General features: G+C 45.8%; 1 long non-coding RNA gene across 1 annotated transcript; it reads left to right on the top strand.

Annotated features, from left to right (window-relative positions):
- Window positions 1-3,647: 3,647 nt before the first annotated feature.
- LOC115248866 (uncharacterized) lies at window positions 3,648-4,553 on the top strand. The gene is made up of 3 exons (XR_003887591.1): window positions 3,648-3,788; window positions 3,911-4,171; window positions 4,262-4,553. It is a non-coding gene; the product is annotated as an uncharacterized lncRNA (long non-coding RNA).
- The last annotated feature ends 11,496 nt before the right edge of the window (window positions 4,554-16,049 follow it).

Here is a 16,049-nt window from a genome sequence, read left to right as displayed (position 1 = left end):
AGAATTCAGGGAGAAAGGCCATCAACAGTAAAGAGGGGAAGCGGGGGGCGGGTGGAAGAGCGGCCCTGGTGTCATGTGGAAGGAAAATGGAAAAGAGGTGCAGATTAGCTTAAAGCAAATGGCACGAGTCTAGTGAGAAGGGGAACCACATCAGCATTAAACTCTAGATCTAAAACCCTCTGGACTGATTCTGGAGGTGCCAGAGATGAGCATGGCAACATGGTCCCTGTCAGATTGCTGACAGGAGGACATTAGGGTGGGTTTGAAAGACATTTCTAGTTTGGCAGAGCCGAATCAAGAGCAGAGAAAAGGAGGAGAAGGAAAGAGGACAGACATGGAGAGACTTGGAGGAGGAGAGGGATTAAAATGAGGGAACAATAATCATGTAAAGGGATTTGAGCTGGACTTAGATCCACATTGATGTGGTCCTATTCTTTCATGTGGCTCTAGCCCGGACCTCTTAACCAAGCAATATCTTTTATTATTTTTCAATACATGTAATTTTTTTCCCCTTATGCGTTGACTCAGGTCAAAGCTCCCTCACACGTCTGCGTGGAAGATTTTAGGTTTGCTACAGTCTGGGGTAGTAATAAAGCCCCAGTGGAATGTGCTACTGCCACAAAAAACTGAGTCACTGCCTCACGCAGGGGCACGGCTGTCAGACGATCTGCCTGTCAGAGCAAAACACGATAACCATTTATTTATTTATTTTTGCCCACATGTCCCCCCCCAACATCTTCAGCGTGAAATTTAGGTCACTAAAGGACGGCGTTTTCCAGGCAGAGACTGAGAGCTTACTGTCCACTTGCTCTCTGTATGTAATTGAAAACATACAAATGGATTAGCTGGAGAGAGTTCAATGCCAGTGGGTCCATTGGGTTTGGATTCTCTAGAGGCTTCAGACCCTCTAATACTCCATAGAGGGGGAGAGAGGGGCATGATGGACAGATCTGGGGATTTAGGATCTTGTGAGACCAGTATTAAAGTCAAAAAATACTCAAATGAAAACAGGCAAAGGCAGAGAACAACTCGGAGAATATTGTCGGAAACTAGCTTGTGAAATTCAGGCTGAAAAAACTGCTGCTCTCACACTTCATGCATAATTCAGTTCCAATTATAATAGTATGCTAGCAGTATGACATCATTCCACCCATCCTATTGAGTAGGAAAATAACATTTAACCTGTTGACTGCAGTCTTTATGCCGGGCTCTGGCTGGAGAAGATAACAAACAACTGTTGAGATTTCTGTTGTCAGTCTTTCTGCTTTTTTTTTAAAGAGCATTGTAACAATATCTGATCCATCTCAACACAATAATCCTTTACAGAGTTTACAACGGAATGGCAGCCGCAGACGTGTCCCTCCTGCCCCGAGACGGTCAACTGCTGAGCCTTTTTTTTTTTTTTGGTCACTCTTTGCGCCTACTTATTGCAATAATGCTTCCAGCAAACACACAATATTGTATTTGTAATGGAATATGTGAATAATGCAGGCGGATTACGATTTTTCGACCTTTTGTTCTCTGCTGCAGATGTTTCTTGAGGAGCAGTTAATACCGTAGATAAGGCTCACAAGGTTGCCGTCCACTAATGCCTTGCTCCGTACGTCACAGTTGGCTTGGAGATGGTTGTTAAAGCACTGATAAGGCGACCTTTTCTTTGACTAATGATGGTCAAGAGGGCTGTTGCAGATGGTTTTGTTGTTTTGAATTTTATTGAGATACAAAGTGGTCGGAATTCCAGTTATTCCCTCCATTATTATCGTTATTCGGGTTTCACGGTGAGAAATGCGCATGTTTGAGTCCAACCGTAAGGTATAGAAGAGCTACGGCGAGATGAGAGGTGGGAGAGAAGGAAGAGGAATACAAATGAGAGGAGAGACAGACGAGAGGATGGAGATAGCAAGAGAGGACAAAGCGAAGGTTTAGAAGGAGAGAATGGAGTACTCAGCACAGCAGCAGTCAATCTGAGCGAGCACATCCATGACCTAGATTCTCTGCCTCTCCCCAGATCCCTCTCCCTCATGAATGTTTGATTATGCCTTCCACAATAGTGGTATTTACACCAAACGGTTTTAAAATTACAATTCCTGTGTGTTAGAGCAGGAGGAGAGAGAGAGAGAGACGGAGATGAGGGAGGGGAAAAAATCCATCCCATCAATGTAAAGATGGCGGACAAATAGATTTGAGAATTCTCACCTCACAGGAAAGAATAATCTGGGTTTCTCAGGACCAGACAGCTCTGATTGTAAGAACAAATGATCACTGTCAGACACGTGCACCCCCCCGAAGGCAAATCTGACCGCCAACACATGACACAAGACACAAGACATGGACACAAGAGCGACATCAAGTTAGATAAAAATACAGCAAATTGAGGAGTTAAAATTTGCAACTTGACTTTGTGGTTAATGAAGAATCATCATGAATTTGAGACCCCATCCCTGAAAACAAAATAAAAATCAAACCCATAATTTCTCTTCATCCCCAAACTGGCTCCAAGCCACATCTCAGCGTGCCAGACGTCAGCATGACCACCGGTAAACCTCTGTCAGTGTTACCATGGTTACCATTCGGGGAAGTTAAGCTGCTCTGACTGCCATGAGAGATACAGAGAAGAGTCATGGACACCAGAAAACAAAATGGTGGCAAGATTAAACTGGTGATTCTGGGCTAAGCTCACATTTAACAAAGGTTGCTGGGACAGCACAAACGTGCACGAACACGCGCGTGACTGCAATCGCTCTCTTTCACTCTCTGTAAACCTTTTTTTTTCCCTTCCCACACGGTACACATGGGTTTATAAATATGCATGGAGAGAAATGCAGCAGTTGATTCCGTTTCGGTGACCAGGAAGAACTGGTTTGAAGTCAGTAATCTCCTAAAAATCCAGAGTTTGGAAGCTGCTGATATCCGGCTCCAAGTCAGGCAGCCAGATCATCGACCATTTCAGTGCCAGAATTAATATTGTTCCACAATGAGGAGAAAAAGCTTGAAGCTACAGGAAACACATAAATAAAAACACTATCTTAAATCTTTATTCTTGAAGCTTTGACTTTATTAAAACACACTTATGTGCGTCTCTGCATCCAGGTCTTCACTCTCTATATGCTTGAGACATGGAGAGTTTTTTGTCTAATCTTCTTCACTGATGTGTCCAGATGTCAGCAAGCACCAGACCCTTTAGGGGGACGTCGGCTGCTGTCCTTTCAAACCATCCCGAGCACCGAAGTGTCCATTTTACTTGCAGCTCATCCGATCTGATGTGACATCACCGTCGTGCACAAACTCACCCGCTTGTTAAATTCGACCTCTGCTCTTTCTCTCTGTCCGCCGTGGAGGGGGGGCTGCAGCCGCTGCAACCCCCTCACCCCCACCCCCATCATCACTACAGTCTGGTTCACCCAAATGAGTCTCTCTGCTACCACCACCACCACCACCACAGTTGCCACGGAAACCTAGCGTGAGGGTTTGGGGGAATGTGTGGTATTGCTGGGGATTGGTTGCTGGGGGCTAGATGCTTTCCAATCAAACCTGTTACTGGGGTGTGTGGGAGCCCCCCCCCCCCAACACCATGAGGGGAGGAGAGAGACAGAGAGAGAGCACAGTTGTGACAGACTGTGTTATTCTGTTATGGTGATGTTTAAACAGCCCGTTGTGCTTTATAAGAGCCATTTCACACGACTGCTCTTCACACCATGCTGACTTCATGATAACCTTTAAGTGAATATGTTTCTAATAACTAAGAAATGAAAGAAAACCTCAAGTGGATGTTTAGGGGAATTGTTCAGGTACTGATTAATCGTGGTGTTGGTTGTGTTGAGAATACTGATACGGGAGGGTTGCATTGATCAACGCAGTGCAATCCTGGCACTGCGGCAAAAATCCAAGTCCTTTTCCTCTTCACATCCAGCAGACGGAGATCCTGAATCCAAGCTGTGCTGTAATGGGATGGGACATGACCGGGGGACCAAGCCCCCAAAGGTTCCCGTGTCCCAGCAGTCGGAGACACGCAGAGCTACAACAGAATGACAAGTGCTCCCATTGAGACGCCCCCCCGCAGGTTCCAGCGGGGCTACCGCGAGCCTCGGATCTTAAGGGGCTGATGTCTGAGGCCGTACAGCAGGAGGGAATCTGCTGATGAAACAAACACAAATCAACAACCCCAATTAATGTACGGTGAAGACTGAATGCTAATACGACTCTCAGCTGTTACATTGCAGCTGCAGTGGTTTTACACTCTCTTCATGTCATTTTTGCACAGCGAGAGGTGAAGAGGGTTTGCAGAGAGTCTGTGGGACGCCAACAAAATTGTTTAGAAGGATAAAGAGCACTGGGACAGCTGCTGAACCCTGAAAGAGAAGAAGGTGAATAAGGAGTCACTTGTTGCCTCGGTTCAAGACCCTCCAAAGAAAGCTGCAAACGGATCTGGTAATGTTCCATGCTGAACACAGCATCTTTCTAATGAGCAAAATAGTGTACTGTTGGTTGATGAGTTTGCAGAGTGTATGCAAAAGCTCAAGGGTGATAAACACAACGAGGGGAAAATGCAAACACAGCATTTTAATTTATTTTTTTTTAGCATTTTGGTTTTCTCTGACTCTGTCTTGGTGTTTCGCAAAGTTGGAAAAAGGGGGAATGCAAATTCCTGATTTTGTTACTTTGTTCTATGACATTTCAAGTAGAAAAAACTGACCGTGTAGATGAGGATTTTCAAATTTATATACTGTAAAATCTGATCAGTGCAAAGATCTCAGCTTATAGACTTAGTCTCTGTAGTAAGTTTGTCAGATCTTCCTTCTGGGTAGCACAGTAACCTTATGACCCCCCCCCCCCCCCCCTTCTTATACTAACAGCTTCTTGTAATTACCACTAATGTATTTCCAGAATTTATGTCCATTCTCTTCTACCTGTCCTCCCCCCTTCTCCTCCCTCTCTACCATCAGCAGGAGGGTCCCTGCATGAGCCTGGTCCTGCTCAAGGTTTCTTCCTGTTAAAGGGGAATTTTTCCTTGCTTGTTGGGGTCAGGCCCTGGGATTCTGTAAAGCACCTAGAGACGCTTTATAAATAAAGATGATTTGAACTGACCTGAACTTCTGTCTCTCTGGTCTGGTTTTCTACGCTTTGATGAGGGACGAGGTTTAGGTTCTGCATTTTGATGTTGCACTTTTTATTTTATGCACATATTTATACACTGCGCTACCCATAATGTTACAGTGCTTGAATCCATTGCTGTGAAGTCATAACAGACAACATAATGTATATGGAACAGATATAATGATCTATTTAAGACGTTCTCAGAGCAGCTTTGGACAAAGACAGGCCAGTGCGAACTGTTCGACAACTAACATTCAACTTGGGGAACGTGTGCTGTTTGATCTTCTTACACCTTTTCCTCATTATGACACAAACATGTCAAAGAACCGTCTTTTCTGTCTGGATGATGGGCAGGAAGTAAATTCCAATAAGACCAAAACAGCCCCCCTCCCTCACCTGAACCAGAATATAATGCTTAGGAGAGAGTGTATCAAACTAAGTGGAACTGAGTGGCTCTGCTCTCACACTGTCTCCATGGGCTAATAACGCAGATTGTCTGTCTGAATCTATCGATGTCTTGGCTTAGTCTCTCTCTTCGTATATGTCTTTGGTCTCTATCTGATCTCCTCCTGTTCCCTATAAGAGGAGTTCTGCAGCCATCCATCCTTGTCGCTCTCTGTCCCTGCCTTTGCCTTTCTTTTCCCTCCGTCTTTGTGTCTGGAGAGCTGTCATTCTCAGGCCTGCTTCCTTCAGATACCATATCATCGCTTTATCTGCTCCTGAATTACATCAAAACCAGCGTCCCAGAAGAGTCTTTTAGAGTGTTTATAGTGGAGAATGCAATAAAAAAAAGAAAGGGACATAGAGAATGAGTTTTAGATTGGGAGAGGAGATGCCATCTGCGCCATAAGATGCCAATGAGATAACTTGTGTACAGCAGAACAAAGAGGCTTTTATTGTTCTTTGAACCAGCTGAAGAAAATCCATCAAATTACTTTAAAGGGAAATTCACAAAGACTAAAAAGACTGATAAATCCAGCACTGTGTGAGATAAAAAATATGACTGCCGCACGTTCGTTCCCACCCTCGCGTCTTCTGCCTGGGTGCGATGATGCAGGAGATAATAATCACGTCAGGGCACCGTCTCTCATTCCTGACATACAGGAATGAGCTGTAGCCTGTTGCTAGCAGCAACCGCAGATGAAAGGTAGTGACGCTCTTGTCTCTGTGGTAAATCACCGTGTAATCTCAGACTGACACAGGTCCATATATGTAACTCAATCTAGAAAGCGTTTGTCAGTAGAAGATGACCAAGACCCCATCCCCCCACCCCAGCCCTGCAATCAGGTGTCTAGTGTCTGTTCACTAGGCTGTCACAATTGACAGAGGTCTCTCGTATCCAAGAGCTAATTCAAACCTCTGCGTCTGCAGAGGAGCCTTCAGATGTCTGGATTGTGTGTTATGGTAACAGAAAAGGGAGGCGAATCAAAGTCAGACATGAGATGAGTTGCGCATGAGAGGAGTTCCTCCTGCAACAGTTGTAGGCGTATTGCTATCATAGACATTCAGTCGTGCGTGTCGCACCTCCAGAATAAGGCTGCGAGTTCCAGAAGCGGCAGTGGTCAAACCGTGCCATATGGTCCATGGAACATCAAATGAATTCCATGTCCTGTTGGATTTAATCAGCCTGGACTCTAGCACACGAAAGCTGACAGTAAAAGTGTCGATTTATCACGGTTTCACTGTTGCTTCACAGGGTCACTGTCGGTGCTGCGTGCGTTGGAGTGCTTCTGTAACGCGTCAGTCAAAGACAGTCGCGCAAAAATGTGAGTATAAACATCATCAAACATATGTCCTAAATGTTCACCTTCAGATATTTTGATCCAAACTGTAAACATTTAGTGACACCACGATGTCCCACTGAGAGTCACGAGCGCTAATGCTCGTGATTCTTGAGTGGAAGTACCCTCGGGGATCAACATGCGGAAAGTATCTCACAGCACCTTGTAGACACAGGATGAGAACTGGCTGTTGCACCCTGGAGGTTATTTTATCTTCAGGCTGTATGCATGCTAAAACTGGAACCAGAGTGTCTGTAAACAGAAAAAGAAGTGTGGCGGGGAGGAGCCGATTCAACTGCAGACTCATTAGTCAATCGTCAGGAGGCCCTGGGGCAATATTACAGTGATGCACGGTGTGAGGGCACAGCTGGAACACATGACTCTGCTGATGTTTTTCTATTGTTCTGCTCATGCAGGATCGGAGTGACAGGCAGGCTGCTCTTTTTTACCTTCCCCATTATCTTCCCACCTCCAATTACTTTACGATCCTCAAACAAAATCCAGTCCAATCAAGATTTGTCAGATGGACATTTTGTTGGAGTCCTTCCTGTGTGCAATGAAAAATAGGACAAGGTGAGTTCATCATCGAGTTTTTATGTGAGGTTCCTGGCCAGCACCAGCTTCCATCACAGCCAGATCACTCAGGCAGTTCCAAGAATGGTGCAGATGACATTTCGTTTCCTCCGACTGACAGAAACTTAATAACAAATCAGCCTCTAACGTGTTCCAAGTGCCCCAAGGGGCAATTAATGGAACCCAAATTCAACCCAGTGTTATTTGGTTTCCATTGCAATTGTAACATCCCTGTGTGCAATACACAGGATAGATAGATAGATAGATAGATAGATAGATAGATAGATAGATAGATAGATAGATAGATAGATAGATAGATAGATAGATAGATAGATAGATAGATAGATAGATAGATAGATAGATAGATAGATAGATAGATAGATAGATAGATAGATAGATAGATAGATAGATAGATAGATAGGTTATTTAGGCCATGGTGGTCATGCATCTGCATGGTTTCCCCAATTGAACCCTGCAGAACCAAGCAGAGGTCATCCAAGCTTGCATCTTTCCAGACACCCCAGCTTACTAATGAGATCATGGAGAGTTTCAGTGGAGAACGCCACGTTCAGCCGAGGACGTTGTGGCTAAACAGACTCTGTGGGTTAAAACAAATGCTGGCTCAATGAAAAGGCATGCAGACAGCTGGGTAGTGCGGTGGGACCCTGGACTCCTCTCTTCAACCAGCTCCTCCTGGACAGGGAATTCAGACAGCAGGGATAAGTGCTGGGTCGCGCCCACACTACATAAAAGACGAGGGCCAGGCTTTTCATTAAGGGAGAGAGGAGGGCGAGCGATAAGATCCTGCCTTTTCCATAATCTGCGTGCACAGACGACGTGACAGTTGAATGATGGAGACAAAGACCGATGAGACGGGCTACATTTCGCATGTTTGCCCTCAACGGTCATGGATGAGCAAGGGGGGGAAAAATGCAAGTGAAAACAGAAGACGGACATTTTGCAGCTGTAATGCAAAACACCTGCAAGTGGGACACCGCTGCTAAAAGCAGGATTCTCCAGAAAACGCAGCTCTACCCATTGTCAAGCATTCATTCCACTAGTCTCATGGGGCTCAGGCTCTGGGTGTGAAAAGCATCGACGTTCATGTGAAGAATTTGAAGGAGTGGACCTCATAAACTAATCCGATCCTCTAAAAGCAGAAACAAAACATCTGGCGAGATTCAAAATCCAAATGGTTTGGACTTCTATACACATGGGGATGAATAGTTTGTAGGTGAGGGGAGAGAGAAAGAAAGGGGTGCAGTAAAGGGGGAGAGCAGCGGGATGAGAAGTGTAAAGGCTGAGTTCAGGGTGGGGATGTTTGCAATAATCAGCACTCCTTCTTTACTTTGGAGCGTGGAGTGGTCGAGGATGTGAGGCCTCTGGCAATTAAAGGACTGCACCGCTATCACAAAAAGGACACGACAGTGGGCAGCACAGCTTTGATGCTTTATTAAGTCTGGAGTCGTGCTCCTGACGGTAGAAGGGAGAAGGATGTGGTTTTATGAGGGGAAGGCCATCTGTGAGCAGGTGAAGCCGAGCGCCTTCGTGCACGTTCAGGGGTGATGTCATCAGATGGGATTGCAAAGATCATTTGTTATGAAGACATGTACTGCAAGTATAACCAGCATCTGAGTAAAAAGATGAAAGACGCCGCTTCCTTTGGAACATTTTCAAGAGTGGATTTTTAAAACATGGTCTGCTCGGATGAGTCTTAATACCTGCTGAGATAGAGTCCCCTCAAAGTCCAGACTTTACCCACATTGAGTATATTTGAGACATGCTGGAAAATCAGAAGGGAGGACTCCGTCTTGGGCGGCAGAAGATGTAAATATTTTGCTGCTGCGACCTCTGCAAAAGGTGAGCAAACCTAATATTGGAGGTACAGGCAGAGCAGCAGATTCCACCACCATTATGAGATGAAATCACATTTTCTAGGGGGGCAAAAATGTTTCAGATCTCTCAGGTGTTCCAATAGATTTCAGCATGTGTCAGATTCAAGAGGTCTCAGGTCTGGATGTTTATCTGCCTCTGTCATCATCCTTTGCCTCGGCGCGTAGGGGAACTCCAGCCTCAACTGTAAAACACTGCATCTGCCAAACACTATTCCAGCTCATACATCGGCATCTCAGGGGAGCGCTCAGCCCATGTGAATGAGAGAGAGCAGAGCAGCACTTACTCGTGACTGAGCCTGCAGCTGGGCTGTACCGTGGTTCTTCAGAGGACTAATTCCCAAACAGGTGGAGGGATACGAATGGACTGAGCACATCTTCTGAGCCTTATAGCTACAGATGCTCACACTATTTTACCGCCTCGGAGGGTTTCCTGTTTGTGTTTACTCTTCATTTAGTTGGTGACACGGTGCTGATGGATCTCATAGGCCTGATGTGTTACTACTCATAATAGCCCACTCACCAACATTTCCGCTTCTTCTCTCATACACGCCCGTTTGAACCAGCATGTGTCGGCTAAAGTCTGTCTCTCAGCGCAAGGGAGTGAAGGCGAAAAAAAGATGTCTCTCCGTGCATCCGTTCATCGTTTGTGCACGTGGAGCTGGAGGTAAAATAACCCAGGTGACAGAGGAGGATGCACTTTAACATGAGCCAAACCCACCAATGATGACGGAATCCCCGTTCTGTACATCGTATACTGGTTGTGTCACCCTGAATGTGCGGAATTTCAGTCCATTTGGTGAGCTGGAAGTCAGGCTTTTGGAAAATGAGGTTGTTTTTTGCACCAGTAGCAGCATCGTAGCATGAAGCACTCGTCAAAGAGAAGCTCAGCCCCAGCCCAGCAGGAACCTGAAACCGCTGAAAAAAATGGCCGAAAGAAAAGAAGAGGGCCGAGTGCCCGAGGTGTCATTACCTTTCCATTTGTCTAGATGAACCCGTTTGCTGGGATTAGTTTCGCACGCTCAATAGGACCCTGGGGTGAGGCGAGACCCCAGATAAGCATTAGCTTGATGCAGCTGGCCACAGACAAACATGCAATGGAGAGCATGCACCAATATCTGTGGATGGACTCCTCCTTTCACAATAAAGGCCTCGCAGCCCGTTTGAACAGACTGACGGAGGTACGGTTTCACTCTTGGCAGGCAGCAGGTTTGCGTGTGCCTGTGCATATGTTTGTGTTTGTTAGAGAGAGAAAGTGTATCGGTGCTGAGAGGCAGCCAAGTTGCTGCTCTGAATAAGAATGAAGGATGATGATGGGGCTTAAATCCATGTGGATATTAAATCCATGAAGGAAAACCACTTGATAATGAGTTTTTGCATTTCTCTTCTATCTATCTATCTATCTATCTATCTATCTATCTATCTATCTATCTATCTATCTATCTATCTATCTATCTATCTATCTATCTATCTATCTATCTATCTATCTATCTATCCATCTATCTATCTATCAACACATATAGGTGTGCTCTGTCATCTCTCTATCCTCTTATTTAGCTGCTACATTAATCAACAGTGGGTGCGTTGCCATGGTAGCCAGTGAGTAGTAGGCTGATTGTTGTGGTAGCGTGAGTATGCCAAAGCTGTTCATTAACCTTCAAAAGAATTGCTCTTTATTCTGGTAGCAGCAGCGCCATGAATATGAATGCATCATTTTGGAGAAGGGAAACGAGCCGGTATTAAAAAGTCTGACGTTCCTGCACAGAGCTTCTTCTCTCTCCTCTTCTTCGGTTTTAGCTTGGCCGAGTCTAAAGGCGACACTGCCAGCCTAATGATGATCACTGTCGCCAAACGTTTAGTCATGGAAGAACATTTGGTCCATGAAAATAGAAAATTATGGCCTAAAGCAATTCCAGTTCCTCTTTGTAAATTGATTTAGCCTCAATGATATTTTTTTTTCATCACTTCACTTTGATCAGTTCTTTGGATAATTCAACCGAACTTCAGTGACACTTTGGAACTTGTGCCACCTGAGGGTCGGATATACGGAACAGTTTGTTCCTTGCGTTTTGGATTTTAATTTGATTTGGGTAAAAATGGTGAGCAGGAAATTATATTAAAACTCATAATGTTCATTTTTAGCAACCAGGTCCTTTAAGGGAAGCTGTATGAACTGGCGACAGCAGCAAGCCCTTGTGCAACACTTTAAAAATTGGAACCCACTGATTTAAAGTTTCTTAAATGTTGCGTGAGAGACTAAACCCGATATAAAATCAAGTTAACTATTTGAACGATTAATAAATATACAACAGGTCTTTCAAAATCTGTTTTCAAGTGTGCTCAGCAAGCATAGTATTTCCCCTTAATCAAAATAAACAGCCAAATCTAAACAACCTACATTATCTTGGCACAAAAGAACAGATAAAGTGATACAAGTATGCGGTGCAATACCTCACTTGTGCTCTTGGCACCATTCCCTCATGCATGTGTTAGATTCTCCTGTCTGGAAAGAACATCACCAGGAACGGACATTAAAAGGCAGCATTAGCACCGTGGCCTCGGGGCAACAGTGAGAAGGGTCTCATTGTGCGCTCGGGATGGCGGCTGGCTTGGCTGCATTCAGCTGGTTGAAAAGGAGCATTCTCCAAGATGCCTCGGCACTTAGGCGAAGCTCCGTGACCGCTGGAAATCCAATTGTGCCACATGATTTCTTAGTAAGAAATCCACAAAATGTGCGATTCAGCAGATACGTCCTGGCGTCCAGGATCTAATGAACTGCTAAAGGGGAGCAGAGGGAGGGAACCTGATCAGCAAGGGTCTTTGGATGGGGGGGGGTTGGGAATGTGAGGTGGAGAAGAAAACGGATGATTCATGTGATTGTGGCCTGCGGAAGAAGCCACATCTAGACAGATCCAAATAGGAAAAAAAACAAGACAAAAAAATAAAAACGTTGCATGAATAAACTGTGGTTTTTATTAATGGGAACAATGTAGAGAAAAAAGAATTCAGGTCACACAGCAGGCCTGAGACGTTTCTGGCACGTACACAGCTGTGGCGCTCTGATGGCGAAGGTTACGGCTGCGGGTCTGGACTGTTTCAAACGAAAAATGGAAGCGAGACGTTTGCAGCCAAGGTGCCCCCCACCCCCCCCCCCCAGGACCCCCGGTTCCCCTGTGCACATTCAGAGTGCTGCTGATGTCGCATGGAGGTCAGCTGGTTCTGGGCTGTGAACAACAAACACTGAAACCAGAAGAATAAAGTCGAGCAGCTCCGGGAGCAGCAGTCGGCGGCAACAACGGCAGCAGGTCGGTGCTAATTTTGACCCACTGCTGGGCAGAAAGAGGGGAGGGGAAAAAAGGTGCAATTCCAAATAGACCACAGGAGAGGCAAGAAAGACACAGTTTCCATAGTAACCATTTTCAGACTAAGTGGTTGTCTTCACTCGCACTCGGCTTTCTTTGGGTTCTCTCTCTTTCCCTCCAGTCCAATTCTTCAACTGATTTTTTAATTCAAACCAAACGAGTGAAATTAAGCAGCATTCAATTTTAAAAAAAAAATAGATGCGAGGAAGCAAAGGTGTGACAGATTTAAAACAGCCACACAACAAATCACAATGTAATGAAAGAATAAGGATCAGGAACACACCTGGATTCTTTGATTTTTTTTTTTTTTTTGTCTGTGACACAAATATAGAGACAAGTAAATCCAGGCGGCGGCGGTGCCACCATCGCTGCCCTATATTTCATATTTAATCTGCTGAACAGGAGGATTTCTTGGCCCAGTGCGCCGTGTAATCTTGTCGAGGGGCAGATGGCACACTGACAGCGTCAATCAGATCTCCTGGACTGGTACACTGGAGGAGAAAGAGTTCTTTGAGGCCGGCCAGGGTCGTTCAGTCCTCCCTACTTGCCCTAAATGAGCTTCACTGCTGAACGGTTGGCACTGAACACAAATGAAAATAAGGATTAGCTCCAAATATTGCCCCTTTTTCCCCCATAATCACATCTCTTTTGCACACTTTTAACCAGCTGTTGAGCCAACTTCCCCATTCTGGAGGGATTGAGCAGCAAAATACCTCTTGACATGAAGCTCTTTAAATCATTATTGCATACACTCAGATCTGACTGTCGCCACTTTTCTGTTGGTTTCTGCAAGCCACCAGTGACACTTCCTGTCTACACTCCACGTCCCACTGCAGCTCACTGAGAATCAGCGGGGCTAAAGAGAGAAATTTACTGTTCGGATGCATCACAGCTCCTCGAAGTAACATGTTTCACCGTTCACTGTCCCAAAAGTGAGCTCCAGCTGCAGGGTTTGATTCCTTTAACTCAAGCTGTGCAAAGGACATTTTCTCTTGAGAGCATTTTCTAATTGACAAGGCAGACTCCTGTAAGCAGCTAGCGAGCGTTGGCTTCTACTCATACGATGGTGTCCACCACTGTGAGGCCGGTGTCGCCCCACTGTCCTCATCGAGGCCGTCTCACCTTCAGTTACTAGACACCAAGGGAGTGTGTGGTCGCCCCGATTAAACCAGGAGGGGAGACAAAGACAGGGACATGAATGGGCCCATTGGCACCCCGGAGAAGGCCCAGAATAAATGAACGGATAAACGAGCGGGGCACCAATGAAGAGAGGAGGAGGTGAGGTGAGGAGAGAGGGGGTTTCACTCGTAGCCGTTGAGAGGTTGGAGGAAGAAAAGGTTACATCTGAAAAGGCGCGATGTCCAAATTCTTTTTAATTGGTTCATCCTGGTTCAAATGGCTTTGAAGAGTTCTGAAAATGTTACTCATCGGTTGAAAGGGCGTGTTTTCAGGTGCTGCTCACACACACACATTGCATCGAATGAACAAAAGCCCAATTAGAAGCTTCAAGCGTGGACTAATCTGAATGTGGATTTTTAGCAGGTCACACATCTGCTGTCCTACCGAAGATCAGAAGCGAGACGATGTGTCACTCGGAGGCACATCCATGCACGTCCTTGAAGATACCTGAAACAACAGCCATGATGGAAAATTGGTATCTTTAGACTACAGGGCTGCAGAATTCTGCAAGCTGTCTTCATCGGTTCACTGGTTTAGGTCAGAGGTAAGTTTGAGATGTTCCAACAACAAAAAAACACATGAAATTGCAGCTCGTTCAGTCAGCTTTGCTGCTGCAGTGTGAGTCCGGCCGACTGGTGCTTTTCAATTCACCGCACCAGAAAATGAATCACCTCCTTCGGCTTCGACCAGATTTTGAATTGACTGTGCGAAACGTAACGTTTGAAAACTCAGCCGGACTTGCGTAGAAGCCTGGCTGTGACGGCGATCCCTCCCCAGTAACAGACACAGACCCGAGGATGTAAAGAATAGCACCGAGTTGTTCGGATAAACATTTGCTTTGGCAGGCCTGGAGTGAGGGGGCGGAGCTCTCCTCGGTCCCTTGACGTGCATCCAGAGGAGCCCCTCTGTCTTGACCATAAATCTGAATAGAGTGGGAGTTATCATACTTTCCCCCACCGTCCCCTCCCTGACAAAACCCCACATTCCTCCCAGACACAGCTTCATACAAACAAAGTAGCCCGTTCCCACCACTTGACATTGGGAAACGATAGTTTGTCATGGAAAAATCCACAGGCATCTCAAGAGCCCTTTAGAAGCTTTTTTCTTTCTTCCTCCCTGAGGCGAACGCATTTCGGAAAGAGAACGCTCTGCAACGAGTGCACATCACGCGCACTGTGGACATCAGTTCACCTGAGACAGCGGGGGGGTCAATCTAAGAGCTCCGAGTTAAAGGCCAGAGATGCTTGCTCCCAAAATGCATGTGAATCCGAGGACAATTCATTCTGGAGAACCCTGGTAACACATTCCATCAGGGTCTTCCTCCCTCCTCCCTCTGAGGCTCCTTTGTGCTTATTGAAAGGCGGGGGGGTTACAGGGTTTCACCCTTCAGGGTTCTCGAAATAAAGCTCGTTTCTCAAGACAATGACCCCAACCTGACTCTGAGCGCACGTGTGCGTGCGTTTGACAGTAGAAGTGGCCGCGGTGGCGCGTACGTGTTAGAAATCAGAGTGGAAAAGACAGAGGGAGAAGCAGGAAGTGCCCGGTCAAGGATAGATTAGGGGGCAAAACTGGGACTGGGCCGGGTTGAGAGGATCCCCTCGGGGAGGGGGGGGACGTATATCTCCTCTCTGTCTGATTGGGACGCACATCCCTCAATGTCCACATTGAAATAATGCGCGGTCGACTCTGGGGAGAGCTGATGCTAATGGGAAACACACACAGAGCGGCCCGGCTCGGCCCGGCCCAGGGAGCGGTGGGCTCCAACAGGAAATTCCTTTACAGCCTTTCTGCTGAGTCAGGCCTCTAAGGTGAGAACCCAGTAAGAAGGAATGTAAATGTATAAGTGTGTGTCCGTGTTTTTTGGGGCCTGTTGGAGCAGCCAATGCAGTTCCATGATACGCTTAAAAAGGACGCAGTTTTAGAGGATTTTCTACTTCACTGAAACAGTGTGAAGAGTTTAACCAGGTGTAATGGACCAAATAGTTTTGTACTCATTTTTAAATCTCCTTACACGGTTATTTCAGTGTCAGTGTTCATGCTCAAATTAAGCCAGACTTCTTCTGAAACTCAAGAAATTGTGTCTTCCCTTAAAATCCGAGTGAACTCTCTTCAATCCAGCTTGTTTTTAAGAACTTCTTAGTTCAAATTTTAAATATATAGTAAGACAT

The sequence above is a fragment of the Takifugu rubripes genome, chromosome 2, assembly GCF_901000725.2.
Source record: "Takifugu rubripes chromosome 2, fTakRub1.2, whole genome shotgun sequence".
In the NCBI taxonomy this organism is placed as follows: domain Eukaryota; kingdom Metazoa; phylum Chordata; class Actinopteri; order Tetraodontiformes; family Tetraodontidae; genus Takifugu; species Takifugu rubripes.
The sequence above is the reverse complement of the archived record's forward strand: the minus strand, read 5'-3'. Positions and strand labels throughout refer to the sequence as shown.